At 41.9% G+C, this 15,486-nt stretch overlaps 1 protein-coding gene across 12 annotated transcripts in view; it reads right to left on the reverse strand.

Annotated features, from left to right (window-relative positions):
* The window catches only part of STMND1 (stathmin domain containing 1), a 382,758-nt gene that overhangs the window by 160,008 nt on the left and 207,264 nt on the right, over positions 1–15,486 (reverse strand). The gene's annotated exons all lie outside the window — the stretch shown is intronic.

Consider the following 15,486-nt stretch of genomic DNA (forward strand, 5'->3'; position numbering starts at 1 on the left):
CACGCAAGTCATTTTAATGGCAGGTGCATTTTATGAGCTGTTAGGCTGTATGGAAAGAGCATGGCTGTGCATATTTCTAGCAGAGAATTAAATCAAGAAGGTGTCATCCGTCAAAAAAAGGCAGACCAGGAAGACTGCTCAAATGAGCAACAAGTTTGTCTTTTCTGGATATTTTCTTTTAATCTTAATTTTTATTCTATTTTTTTGAGAGGGAGTCCTGCTCTGTTGCCAGGCTGGAGTGCAGTGGTGCGGTCTCGGCTCACTGCAACCTCCGCCTCTGGGTTCAAGCGATTTTCCTGCCTCAGCGTCCCGAGTAGCTGGGACTGCAAGAGCGTGCCACCACACCCAGCTAATTTTTGTATTTTTCGGAGGACAGGGTTTCACTATGTTGGACAGGATGGTCTCCATCTCTTGGCCTCTTGACGCCGCCCACCTCAGCCTCCCAAAGTGCTGTGATTTACAGGAGTGATCACTGCTTTCTTAATTTAATTTTTTTTTTTTTAAGAATTAAAACAGGAACTGAAAGGAATCTTAGAAGTCTCCTATCAATTCTTTTTTTTAGGCTTAGAGAAGTTGAACGACTTTTCCAAGGTAATTGGGGAGCTGGTTAATGAAGGTAGGATGGGGAACTAGGGGCCTGACTCAGTTTCTCCGTGTATCCACAACACCAGGAAAGTACAGCTGAGGATTCTTGGAGGTGAAAAAAGTCCTGGTTCCTTCCAAGAAAACTAATGCTCAGCTCTGTGATAGAAAGCCGATTCCTTACAGCATTTAAACTCATTTCACTCTGGTATTGGATGTTGCTGTCAATTTTCCTTTTACTAAAATTAAGGAAGAGGAAAGAAGAGGAAATGAAACTAACTCAAAATAGTATAACTATGGTGCAAGAAACATTAAAGATTTATTGAATGAAGAGTTGAAACAAGGCGAAAATGGTGTTGGGGGAACATCTCTGATAGTATTAACTCATGGGTGTCATAAGTCACATGGAATGCCCTAACTGGAAACTGGGGGAAATTCTCAATTAGAATATTCCAACACAATACCGATAAAATGTTTTTGAGCAAGTTCAGTGGATGTTAGTAGAATTGGAAGAGTAAAATACTGCACACCACTTTATTTTATTTAAGGCTCTCTGTGAACAGAGCTTTGCTGAGAACGAGTAGGTGGTACCCAAGCGTGTTGTTCAGGAGCCGTCTGCAGGACCCTAGAACTGCATTGTGTAAACTAAAATAAAACCCTACGCCCACCATAGACAGAACAGACACCCTCTGAGCCAAGGGGACCCTAGAAAAAGTTAAAAACCAAGTTCCTGGCTATGATGGAAGGAGAGGTCAGACGTGTCTTTGTTTTTTATATCCCCTTTCTTTTGTGGTTTAGATACAACAACTGATTAGCATATGTTAAAATAGAGACCAGTAGATTGACACAACAGGCTGGTGCGGTGGCTCACGTCTGTAACCCTAGCACTTTGGGAGGCTGAGGCGGGTGGATCACCTGAGGTCAGGAGCTTGAGACCAACTTGGTCAACATGGTGAAACTCTGTCTCTACTAAAACTACAAAAATTAGCCGTGTGTGGTGGCAGGTGCCTGTAGTCCCTGTAGCTATTTGGAAGGCTGAGGCAGGAGAACTGCTTGAACCTGGAAGGCAGAGGGTACAGTGAACCAAGATGGCGCCACTGCACTCCACCTGAGGTGGCAGAGTAAGACTCCCTCTCAAAAAAAAGAAAAAGATTGACAGAACAGACTCTTCGTGGCAGTAACATACCAAATTATAGATAGGACCTAAGGCAATGACAGGCAAGGGTTAAGTCATACACCTCTACATTTAAAGAAGAAACTATGTTCAAACCTGGCTAGGGAGTTTTGCTTTTTCTCTAGCAGCTTAAAAAGCACTGGCTAGAAATAAGCAATATCATGACAATTACAGCTCATCCAGCTCACATGCTCTGACTAACTGACCCCCTGCAACACCAGGTGATAAGAAGACCACTGACCATGGACTGTTTCTGGCCAGTTGACAGAGGTTGTGCACTTGCATACTTCATGTTCTCAAAAGACCTTTTGATATATAGGACTTAATTGTAATACATTTAAATGTTAAATCATCCTAAAGGGAACATGGGGTCATATGTTAACATGCACATTTGTTTAATACATGTGCATCTGAACCAACTTTATGAATATTCATAGCTCCTCCTATAACCTGTTGAATATATATGTTTAGTCAGCCTGTTCAGGATAAAGCTGTTGCCCTAACTCCTCCTCCTTTGAAGTGCCTGTTTCTGGGCTTTGAATGAGGCAAGCTTCCCAGCCTGAAGAATGGCCATCTTGCAGGCTGTAACCCTTTCTAAGAAATAAAGTTTTCTCTCCATTCCACATTTATAGATATTGTGTATGCGTTTTTAAGTTAACATATACAAAGTTGCGAAAATACCCTTTTTCTAGGGGTCTGTTAGGGCCAGTTTTTACTGACTGATGAGAGCTGATTAAAAGGAAATTTGGCCCCAGTTGTTAAATACAGCTGTTATTAAAATTAAACTATATAAACTTACAATTCAACTAGTTATGATAAAAAACATAGGTAATAAATACAACCAGACTTTGAGTAGCAAGGGTATAGAACACCTCTGAACAGGAAACCATTACTACAGAAACAGAAAACAGAAAAGAAAACTAGAAGACAGGAGAAAGCAGTGAGGAGGAAACTGAAGGAGAAGAATTAAGCCCAAGTCCATTAGACAATCAGGTTTAGAAGAAAAGAAACACTGGCATCATTTTTTCAAGGAATTTTCAGTCTAGGAAGATCTTAACGCATAAAACTACAACTAGGAGCCCCGGTGTTACCCCAGCTGCTTATTTCTCTTCCCTGGTAGAAAAAGGATCTTTGTAATTAGTGGGTCAGGGTGAAGGAGAAAAGAAAATCCTCGCTTGCCATCCCTCAAACTTAGGAGTCGATTTTCTCTCTGTTCTGATGGATGGTTAACCTGCGTGGGATGCAGAATAAACCAAAGAGCAGCTGTGTCTCCCTGCAGCACTCTGAGCAATAGTATCTTAGGGCAGGGTCAGTCACAGGCAGCCCAGAGGCTTCCAGTTCCACAGTGGAAGCTTTCCGATTTCAGTCCCAACTCCAAGCTTGTCTCAGAAGTGGAAAGTCACATAGAGAAATCAGTTCTAATCCCAATACCACATTGACTAAGTTTGCTGGCATTCTTCCATAAATAGAAAAACTATGTGCTGATTTTCATTCCCAAACATGTCTCAATGGACTAATTATTACAGTAATAGCTAATATTTTGAGAGCTTGTTAAGGATTAAGTAAATGAGAGCAGCTAGTGGCTAAAGCTGGCATTTCTACTGTATCAGCCCACTATTGGTTTAAAGACTGGAAAACTGTGACCCACTGGCCAGATCTTGCCCACTCTGTCTTCATAGGACACAGGAACTAAGAATGGATTTTGTGCTTTAAGTGGCTGAAAAAAAATGAAGGAGACTATAGTTTAGTGATTTGTGAAAATTATATGAAGTTCAGATGTCAGTGTTTGTAAATAAAGTTTTATTGGAACATAGACATTCCCATTTATTTACATATTATCACCAATGGCTGCTTTTCTGGCAGAGTTGAATTGTTATGGCAGAGATCATATGGCCTGCAAAGCCTAAAATCTTTATTAACCAGCCTCTTATGGAACATGTTTGCTGATCCCAGATTTAAAATGATAAAGTAACTCCCACAAATGTATTAAATAACTACATGGAACCCAAGCAGCCAGAAAGAGTTTGTGCTACATTCAGAAGGGCAAAAAACTCTGAGGGTATAAATGCCACACAAGAGAATTTATCTAATTAAATAACAGAATTCCCAGGACTGTAAAGCATGTTAAGTGGCTGCATTCAACTGATAAACCCCCCATGCTTTGCTGAAGCATTCTGTTCAACAGGAGGGCTCCAGGGCAGGAACTTCACTGTGTCGCCCTGCTGTTTTGCATCTGAGATGTAGTGCAGGGAGCATTGTGGCTTCTGGAAAAATTCAAGAGGGTACCAGCCTGTAGGAAAAGGTGGCATTTTGAGTGCCGTCTTGAATTCAAGATCTAATTTTATTTTTTAATTTAATTTAATTATTTTCAAGATGGAGTTTTGGTCTTGTTTCCCAGGCTGGAGTGCAGTGGTGTGATCTAGGTTCATTGCAACCTCCAAGTCCTGGGTCCAAGCGATTTTTCTGCCTCAGCCTCCCAAGAAGCCGGGATTACAGGTGCGCACCATCATGCCCAGCTAAATTTTGTATTTTTAGTAGAGATGGGATTTCACCATGTTGGCCTGGCTGGTCTCAAACTCCTGACCTCAGGTGATCTGCCCGCCTTGGCCTCCCAAAATACTGGGATTAAAGGCGTGAGCCACCATGCCCGGCCCAAGATCTAATTTTAAAGTCCCCTGTTGTTCTGGTCTTCACGTCCCTTTGCCAGACATTTCAACCCAAACATTGTATTTCTGGAAAACAGTGACCCCTCACCCCTCATATATATTGTGTTGCTTAGTTATGAGGGGTCTCTGAAGTTTCTGGCTTCTAAATCTGCTGGGGCTGGTGGCCTCAGCAACTGTACCAAGCACGTTTAGGAAGCTCACTAATCTGTCTATGAACAGTTGTGTGATAAAGAGAACTATTACTAAAGGAAACCTGCACTGGAATTATTAACATTAAACACACACACACACACAACACATTTGCATAATCAAGATTTTTGCAATTCATGTGTCAACACTTGCAAGAACACCAGTAATGAATGAATCAAGTTGCCCCAAAATAGAGTCCAAGCATATTTTAGGTATCCCTGTAAGAGACTTAGTTTGACAGATTCTTGCAGAGAACAACCAGAAATAAATAAATAAGCCCACAAACAGGGGAACAATTGTTTGTAGAACCTTGGCATTAAGCCAACAATCTTGATATTTGCTCATTCAACACAAACTGGGTAAATACAGAGAGTAAAACACCAGTCTCAGGGTAATAACTCAGAGAATGGCAGCTTAACAGTAAATGTAGCTGTAATAATCTCATAGGATTATAAGACTTCCATTTACATCTACCATTAAGAAGCAGCTCTGAACTGCATTTAGATATTGTATAGGTCTAATACTGCACTGAGAGTTTAATGGGGATGTGTAAAAGGAGAAACAATACTTGCTGAATGGCAGTTGGAAAAGGCAAGCTTGCTTTTTAGAAAGCTGTAACAACTCTTAGGATTACACATGGCAATTTTCACACACTGATATTCTCACAATTAAAGAAAAGTAATATTTAAATGATTTTCACTGCTTCCAATTTTGGCAGTACGTGGGCACCAAGCACTGAGACTTTTTGAATTAGTGGTGTGATTTTTTCCACGCTGGCCTTGAGCATATTGTTTGACGCTCCAGGGGAGTTTGGCTGCTTGAAGAACTGAGAAAATGAGGGGAAGAACAAAGCTCTCTCAGAAACTTGAATTTTTTCTCCACTGGAATGTGGTGGAAGGAATGCCAGGCCGGCTCCGTCCCTTCTGATCCCAGCCCTGCTCTGGGCTAGTGGATCAGCCTCAAGGAAGCCATTTAATCTCTGGGGGCTGGACTAGGAGGTGATGGATGTTTAATGGTTCCTGGAGCTCTGGTTCTCAAAGCGAGGCACTACAGCATCTGTTTTAGAACAGCCTCTGCTGCTTGTCTTCAGTGCATATTCCCAGCTACAAGAACAAGGGTGCTGGATCGGAACCTGCAGGACTGGTGCCCTGGAATCTGTTTTCAAGGAGGATCTCTGGTTATTCACATGCACAGGGATGACTGACACATGGCAGAGAGCAGAGTAAAGAACTTGTGCTTCTGAGGGAGACTGACCTGGTTTCATGTTTGACCTTGTGACGTTATTTCACCTTCCTAAGTCCTAGTTTACTCTTCTTTAAGAAAGGAGATAGTAGGCTGGGCATGGTGGCTAACGCTTGTAATTCCAGCACTGAGGTCAGGAGTTCAAGACCACCCTGGCCAACACAGTAAAACCCTGTCTCTAATCTAAATACAAAAATCAGCTGGGCATGGTAGTGGGTGCCTGAAGTCCCAGTACTTTGGAGGCTGAGGCAGGAGAATTGCTTAAACCTGGGAGGCAGAGGCTGCAGTGAGCCAAGATCCCACCACTGCACTCCAGCCTGGGCAACAGAGTGAGACTCTGTACAAAAAAAAAAAAAAGAAAGGAGCTAGTAATAGTACCTATCCTCTAGGGTTATTAGGAGAATTAAATTAGAAAAAAAACAAAGGTCTGAAAAGTGCTTCCTTTACAATAATTATGCAATACATGACAATTGAGGTGATTTACACATTTGACATTTAGGGTAGATACATTTTTTATTGTAAAAGTAGATAAAATTATAAATTCTGGTTGAAATTCACAAATTTATCAAATTAGCCTTATTGCAAGTGAAGAAAAAGTTTTTTGTAAAATAATCTGGTTTTAAACAGATTTTCTTAAAACCAGGAGCTTGATTACATCTCATTTTATATCATTTTCATATCAGGCCACAGAGCTTTAGGAAAATCAGGGCTGGGTGTGGTGGCTCACGCCTGCCATCACAGCACTCTGGGGGGCCGAGGCAGATTACCTGAGCCCAGGAGTTCGAGACCCGCCTAGGCAGCATGGCAAAACTCGGTATCTACAAAAAAAAAAAAAAAAAAAAATGAGCTGGGCATGGTGGCATGTAGTCACAGCCACCTGGTTGGCTGAGGTAGGAGAATCACCTGACCCTGGGAGGTTGAGGCTGCAGTGAGCTGAGATCGCACCACTGCACTGCAGCCTGCACTCCAGTCTGGGTGACAGAGTAAGACCCAGTCTCAAAATAAAAACAAAAAACAATAAGAAAAGAAAATCAGAAAAGTGTACAAGTACTATGTCATGTAGATCACCAGCTAAACTCAAGCATTACCCTTGTCACGGCAGCTGTCCCCACTGTTCTTCTCAGGAAGCTCCCTCCTGAGCACGGATGGGGTTTGTATAAGTCCCATGATTCTCGCTTCTTTTGCTCACACTCTCCTTCCCTGTCTTCTGTCATTTGGCTCTGCAATTATAGCAGCTACAGCGAGCTGCCTGTTCTCTGTCTTTCTCAGAACAAGCTGCAGTGAGGGCCTGATAGTCAAAATTACTTGGAGGAAAATTACAGCTCTTCTCCCCTAGAAAGTCTGCTGAGCCTCACCAGGAGAATCTCACAGGGAGGCTGCCATCAATTCTCTCTGTAGGGACTGTGAAACTCAGGTACAAGTCTAGTAGGGTGGGAGTGGGGTGGGGAAGGGAGGAAAGGGCAGCAGGAGAGAAGGGGAGAGAGAGAGATGGATTTAGAAAGGGTTGGGACACCTTTCCCAAACAGATGAGGGTGCATGAGTGTGCTGGGGACCAGCCTCCACTGGGAAAGAGGAATTTCATTCTTCAGTCTTCCTCTGCCTGAAGGGGCTTCATCCTCACACCAGGTGGCACCAGCGTCATTGCTTGTAGAAGTGGCTCTGCCACTTTCAATTTCTGAAAAATGTGTTGTGCACCTATTAAGTACTCAGCTGGGCTCCCCCCGTTGGCCCACTTTCAGCTGTGTATTGGCAGATGGAATTCTCATAATGACAACCATTAAGGGAGTAGAGGAGCCCAGGCAGAGACTGATGCAGTGAGAGTGAGCAAGTGCCATTTATTCCTAAAAAAATAAAATAAAGTCTGTGCCATCTTGGAAGGGGCATGTGCCAGTGAAAAACTCTAGCTCACTTTTGTAAGTGGTCCTATGCAGCTACTGTTCAGGTCCGTTTTTAAATGTGGTTTCCCACCTTGCCACCACACTTCCAGGTGCTAAGATTAAGTAAGTACGTCAGTCAAAAAAAGTTATGCTGTTTCACACTCATTAGCGTATACAGCTGGCCCTCGGTATCTGAGTATCTGGTATCTTCAGGTTTTGCATCCACAGATTCAGCTACCACAGATTGAAAACTTAAAAAAATAAGAATACAACAATAAAAAGTAATGCTAATTAAAAATAATACAGAATAACAACTACCAACATAGCATTTACATTGTATTAGGTATTGTAAATAATCTGGAGATGATTTAAAGCATCTTGGAGGATGTGTGTAATATATATGTGAATTATATGTGAATCATATGTCAGTTTATGTAAGGGACTTGAGCATCCATGGGTTTTGGTGTCCGTGGGGTCCCAGAACCTGGGGAGATGGAGGGATGACTGTACATCAGCCTGCTGAGAAATGTTTTGCAGAATCCATGATAGAGGATCTTTGTACTAAGCCTTTCTTGAGGGAGTGTCTCACACTCAACCATCCTCAATTTTCCCATGAATTCTTCTTCATTGCCTTCCTAGATTGTTACTCCGCATCTCAGCTGACCCCATACCAACAAACTCCAATAGTATCTCCAATTGCCTGCTGTGTTAAATTTTAACTTTATAACCAAATATCATTTGCTACTTCCGTCTAACCAAGACAGTTTTCTTATGATGCACATACATTTGTTTAGTTCACAATTTGTTCTACATGCTTGCTTATTTGTTCATTATAGTAAGTATTTATTGAGCCCCTACTGTGCACCAGCTGCTTTCCCAGGTGCTGGGGAGACAGGAAAGACCAAAACAAAGGGCCTGCCTTCATGTGCCTTATTGTTTAAGGGGGCAACAGAATATATATATATGTATTCAGAATTTTATATATATATATATATATATGTGTGTGTGTGTATTTTTTTTTTTTGAGAGAGAGAATTTTGCTCTTGTTGCCCAGGCTGGAGTGCAATGGTGCAATCTTGGCTCACTGCAACCTCCAAACCTCCATCTCCTGGGTTCAAGTGATTCTCCTGCCTCAGCCTCCTGAGTAGCTGGGATTACAGGCAAGAGCCACCGTGCCTGGCTGGGGCAACAGGATAAACACATAAGTGAACATATATCATGTGAGGTGGTAAAAAGTGCTAGGCAGAAAATAAAGGTTGGAAAAGGATGGACAGTACTGGAGGGGTTGTGTGATTTCAGGCTGGAGCATCAGGAAAGGTAGAGGAGAAATGAATGTTATGGATGTAAGTGGAATGCTCCAAGCAGAGGGAATGGCAAGTGAAAGTGCCCGTGGTAGAGGCATACTTGGCACATGCAAGGGACTGCGTAAAGTCCAGTGTGGCTGCATGGGAGTTTGGATGATGTAGGGACAAGGCCAGAGAGGTAGCTAATGTCAGCAACGTTGCTGTTAGGACTGGGTGGGACCCCAAAAGAAGTATTAAATAGCACCATCTAGTTTTTGTTCTGGAGGAGGTCACGTGTTAATATACTAATTATATAAGATGCAAGAGAGTCAAAAGGGGTTAATGTATCAGGGTACAAGCCTAGGATATGGTTGCTCCTGCTGTGCCTACGTCCACCTCGCCTGCACATATCCTGCTAATTCTTATTCCCTTTGTAGAATTTCTCTGGCACTCAGCAGAGGATGATACCGTATTGCGTGACAAAATGCTGTCATTGTTTCCCGAATATATTTTACTTGACAAACAGGTGGTGTTCTCAGTGATGGGGATGTTGCTCAGGCATTGATGTAACTTCAGCAAACACTGCAGCGGGGAACATTCTTCTCCCCTGACAGGTTTTATAGCAACAGCACCATCAGTCCTTTTTAGCGCAGTCTCTGAAAACTTAAAAGGAGTCATTGAAGATTTCTCTACAATGGGAGGGCCTAACACTTTCCTGCTGAGTTTATTCTTGTTCCCGCTAGACTTAATCCCAACTGACTGTTAATTAGACTCAATATTTACCAGATAAATACAGAATGGACAACAGTGATGGATATTTGCAGTGATCTTAGCAAGGATGCTTGCCTAGCAGGGAGAATCTTAATTTCAAGGGATTCTACATAATGTAGTAAGATTGTACTTTCAATTGTTCAGAGCAGATGTGATACGACTTCAAACTTCTGGAGGGAAAAATTCAGCTTGTTATCTTCTTAGACTTTTAGCTTGCTTTGAGTTAAATTCACCAATAATTTTATAATTCTTTTCTTATTCTGCTAGGAAAACAACTTTAAAAAAATTATAAATTCCTGCAAGAGAAAAATAGAGGCATTTCACCTGTCCCCTTTTCTCCGTCTGTTATATAAAAACAAACAGACGGTAAAACAGAAAAACTCTCTCAATTGTATGATTATCATATATCTAGACAGCTTCTAGAAATTCAGTAGAATGATGACTCCCACCTTCTGAGCTTTTTTCTGATGTAACATGGTCCAGATAGATTTCTGCTTCCAGTCAAGATAGAGTAATAAACACCAGATTTACCCTCTCAAGGAGAAAAAAATTAATAAAAATACCCTAAATATGTGAAACAATGGTTGTCAAGATATTGGACGTCAGACAATGAAAGACATTGCTAAGAGATGGAAAGTTAAGAAGGTTCTATGATTAACCCCAGCTAACTACCTTGAAAAAATTTCTAGATGGTACTGCGGGGAGAGGAAACCCCAGCAGAGCCCTGTAGACTGCCTGAATTGAGGAGCTGAGAATCAAGGGAGGAAAAAGGGGCTAGAGTTTGCAGAGCAAAGTAGCTAAAAGGAGACAGAGGGAAAGTTCTGGAGAGTTGCAGAGGGTCCCCTTGAGTATTCCACCCAGGACTGGTCAATACATGCATATGAGAAAGCCACCTGAGGCTGTGGAAATAATTATGGAAAGGCCTAGAGGCAATAATACTCAGAGCTCTCACAGTGCTTATTCTCACCAACTGGACCAGAAAACTCACGGAGCATAGAGTAGAGTACTCAGACAGGTTTCGCCTTGGTAGTGGGTAATAATTAGCCCTATCCTAAACATTGCTATGGTCTCAACTAACACACTGCAAAAGCAAGGACTGAACCAGTGGAACTGCCTCTCAAAACAATGTTCAGGAATATCTATAAATTATGTGGCACCCATAAGGTAAAACTGATAATGTCAGATATCTAATACAAAACCTAGCAGGCATGCAGAGAAGCAGGAAAATGTGACTCACAATTAGGAGAGAAATAAACTGACCAAAATTGACCCAGAACTGATGATGTTCAAATTAGCAGACAAGGGCATTAAAACTTATTATTACTGTATTCTGTATGTTCAAAGAGTTAGAGGAAATAATGAATACACTAAGTAGAAACATGAAAGATATTAAAAAGACCAAAACTTTGAACTTTCGGAGATACAAACTGAGATTTAAATAAATATACTGAGTAGAATTAATGATCAGTTAGACTTTGCATAAGAAAAGATTAATGAACGTGAAGGCATAGCAATACAAACTATCCCAAATCAAACATACAGAGAAAAAAGACTAAGAACAAAAATGAACACAGTGTAAGCGAATTGAAGAAAAGCTTCACACAACTGAATATACATGTAATTGTTGTCCCCAAAGGAGAGAAGAGAAGGTGGTTGGGTGGCAGGGGGGTCGGGAGGTGGGAACAAAAAAAATTTTGAAAAAATAATGGCCATCAATTTCCAAATTTGAGGAAAATGACAAAACCACAAATACAAGATACCCAAGGAACTCTCGGCACAAGAAGCATTAAAAAAAAAAAAAAAAAAACTTAACAAGGAACATCTTTATCAAATTTCTCCAAACTAGTGATAAAAAGAAAAATCTTGAAAGCAGGCAGAGAAAACATGTGGTGTGCCAAGGCACTTTAAAGTAATGAGCACCGTAAAATGTTGAAAGAAAAATATGGCAACCTATACTTTTATACCCTGTGAAAATATCTCTTAAAAACAAAGGCTAAATGAATATGTTTTTAGGCATATGAGAGCTTAAAGACTTCATCACCAGCAGACCAATATATAAGAAATGTTAGGTCCGTCAAGTGAAAGGAAAATGATACCAAATGGAACTATGGATGTATTCAAAGGAATGAAAAGCACCAGAAATGGTCGCTACATGTGTAAATATGAGTTTTTCTTACTGCTTAAATTTCTTTAAAGATAATTCATTGTTTAAAGAACAATAATAGCAACACAGTGTGGAGTTTATGACATATGTGAATGTACAATATGTGACAACAATCATAGCATACAGGCCAGGAGGAAAGAAATGGAAACGTAGTGGAAGGATAATTAAAAAACCAGTAACATGATCTCTGGATAAGCTCCCAACTATTTGGAAACTAAAAATATTCTCCTAAATAACCCATGAGTCAAAGAAGCAATCAAATGCCGGGATAAGAGTCTTGACATCTGGATTCTTTTCCTAGTTTTTTGGGAAATTGAACACCAGTGAATACCATGTTAACATTTTTTGAGGCATTGGAGCGTACTCATTTTCTATACCTGCATAACAAATTTCCACAAATTCAGGGGCTTAAAACAACACATTTTTTCACAGTTTCATGGTCAGGAGACCAGGCATGACTTAGTTGAGCCTTCTGTTCAGGGTCTCATGAGCTGCAATCAAGGTGTTGGCTGGGGTCTCATCTGGGACTTGAGATCCTCTTTCAAGCTTATGTGATAATGGGCAGAATTTATCTCATTGCAGCTGTGGAACTCACAGCAACTTGCTTTTTCAAGGCAGCAAGAGAGATCCTCTGCTTCTCCTGTTTGGGCCCTCTAGAGCCTCCTATAAAGAGCTCAGGCCAGGTGTGGTAGCTCATGACTGTAATCTTAGCACTTTGGGAGGCTGAGGAGGGTGGACTGCCTGATCTCAGGAGTTTGAGACCAGTCCGGGCAACACGGTGAAGCCCTGTTTCTACTAAAATACAAAAAATAATTAGCTGAGCATGGTGGTGTGTACCTGTAGTCCCTGGGAGGCTGAGGCATGAGAATTGCTCTGGGAGGTAGAGGTTGCAGTGAGCAGAAATTGTGCCACTGCCCTCCAGCTTGAGCAACAGAGTTAGATGTCTCACAATAAATAAATAAATAAATTAATTAATTAAGGACTCACCTGATTTGGTCAGTTCCACTCAGGAGAATCTCTTTTTTGATGAATTCAAAATCAACTGATGTGGAACCCTAATTACATCTGCAGAATGCCTTACCCTTTGCCATACAGTGTAACCTGCTCATTACTGTGACATTCCATCATAACCACAGGCTCTACGCACATCCAAGGGAAGGGGATTATCCAGGGTCGCATACCAGGGACCTGGAATATTAGGTCCATTTGAGAATTCTGCCTGCCATAGACAGACAGGAAAGAATGAGGGCAGGGGAAGGATATCATTTGTCAGCTGCTACAGTCTCTTCTAAGTGACTAAATATTGTTCTCCAATGCAAACAATGAGCTTTGATTGGCTTTTCATTGTTTTCTTCCTTGAGATCATTCATACAGTCTTGAATAACAGTAAGAATAATTATGGTAATGATGACAGCTACAGCCTCTTGCATGCTTAATATGTGCCTGGCATAAGTTCTTCACAACAAATATATGAGGTAGGTATTATTATACCCATTTTATGTATATAAAAAGAAAATCCTGAGGCTCAGAAATCCTTGAGTAACTTGCCTTACACAGCTAGTAAAGAAAGGGATCACGAATCAGAGCCAGTTGCTGTCTGATTCTTAATTCAGGGCTAGAGAGAAAAACATGGGAATGCAGACAGCAAGGAACCCTGTGTTCCGCGGCCAGTTCTGCTTTGTGAACAACCATTTAACTGAATTGCTTCCATTAAGGATAAAAGCAACTACCTCTGGCTTTTTGGAAATGCTTTTCTCTGTGGAAAGAACATATAACAAAAACGGCTATATATTTTTTTCAACTCTGCCAAAGCATCTTCTATCAATTAGACACAAAACTCCCCATATTCACCTTTCCCTTATTTCATCTTAAAGGCTAGAACAAGGCTGAACAATTGTGAGTGGTTGAATTGTGTCTTGCGGATAAGTATCTGATTTGAAGAGTGGGTATGCATTTAGAAACATGAAACCAAACTGCACAGGTGACACAGTTCCTAAGAGTGCACAGTAATTGTCATAGGTAACTTCACCTGGCTGATGACTGGCAGTGCTTCTGATTTTACGCATTTGAAAAAGCTTTCCTGCCTCAAAGTCAAAGGCCACAGAAATGCTGGTTCCTATCGGGTTGAACTACAGGTGTTCTCTAAAATGGGGGTCACCGATTGTTATTCTTGGAGACCACATAATGTCATGACTCTGAATGGTACTTAAGAATGGACAGAAACCTCTAGGGGAAGAGAAGGAAACGGTTGGAGTGGGTCACCCTAAAGACAAACGTGTGGGTGGGGTTGATATAGAGAATTTCATCAAAAAAATGCTCTCGTGCTCTTTTTGTCTCTATTTTGTTCTCTCCTTCTTCTTCTTCAAACACAGTCTCACTCTGTCACCCAGGTTGGAGTAGAGGGGGGTGATCTCGGCTCGCTGAAACCTCTCCCTTCCGGGTTCAAGTGATTCTCTTGCCTCAGCCTCCTGAGTACCGAGGATCACAGGTGTGCGCCCCCAGCTAATTTTTGCTTTTTTTTTTTTCTTTTTTTGAGACGGAGTTTCGCTCTTGTTACCTAGGCTGGAGTGCAATGGCGCGATCTCTGCTCACCGCAACCTCTGCCTCCTGGGTTCAGGCAATTCTCCTGCCTCAGCCTCCCGAGTAGCTGGGACTACAGGTGCACGCCACCACTTGTCAGCTAATTTTTGTATTTTTAGTAGAGACAGGGTTTCACCATGTTGACCAGGATGGTCTCGATCTCTTGACCTCGTGATCCACCCGCCTTGGCCTCCCGAAGTGCTGGGATTACAGGCGTGAGCCACCGCGCCCGGCCCTAATTTTTGCATTTTGAGTAGAAACGGTTTCACCATGTTGGCCAGGTTGGTCTCGATCTCTTGACCTCGTGATCCACCCGCCTTGGCCTCCCGAAGTGCTGGGATTACAGGCAAGAGCCACCGCGCCCGGCCCTAATTTTTGCATTTTGAGTAGAAACAGTTTCACCATGTTGGCCAGGTTGGTCTCGATCTCTTGACCTCGTGATCCACCCGCCTTGGCCTCCCGAAGTGCTGGGATTACAGGCGTGAGCCACCGCGCACGCTTGCCTCTAGTTTTGTTTGGAGAGAAGCGAACACCACAAGCCCCTGGAAACAAACAGCTCCCAGCCGGTCGGGGCTAAGTAATTAGCATAGCCACCAGGGGGCAATAATAGCACAGCGATGCTGAAACAGTAAGAAGCTTGCCTTTATTGTGTTCAAATCACCTACAAGAATAATCTTAGGTGAATGGATTTTATGCTACGAATAGTCTACTATACAATTAAGTACTAATACACTAATTACATTTCTGCTTTAAAGTAACAGTAATAATCAGCATATGCAGCCTGTACAGTCAGGCAGGCTTTGAGCCCCTCTGTTGTCTTCTCCCTTAGAAAGAAATCCTAGTCCTAAAAGGGAGTGTAGTTGGAATTATAGGGCAGGGAATGTGAACAGGAGCAGGGAAAGGGGAAGCTTTTGGATAGGGAAGATGAAGCCCAGGCTGCGGGGTGGTGGCTCACGCC

This window comes from Callithrix jacchus, chromosome 4 (assembly GCF_049354715.1).
Source record: "Callithrix jacchus isolate 240 chromosome 4, calJac240_pri, whole genome shotgun sequence".
NCBI classification, from domain to species: Eukaryota; Metazoa; Chordata; class Mammalia; order Primates; family Cebidae; genus Callithrix; species Callithrix jacchus.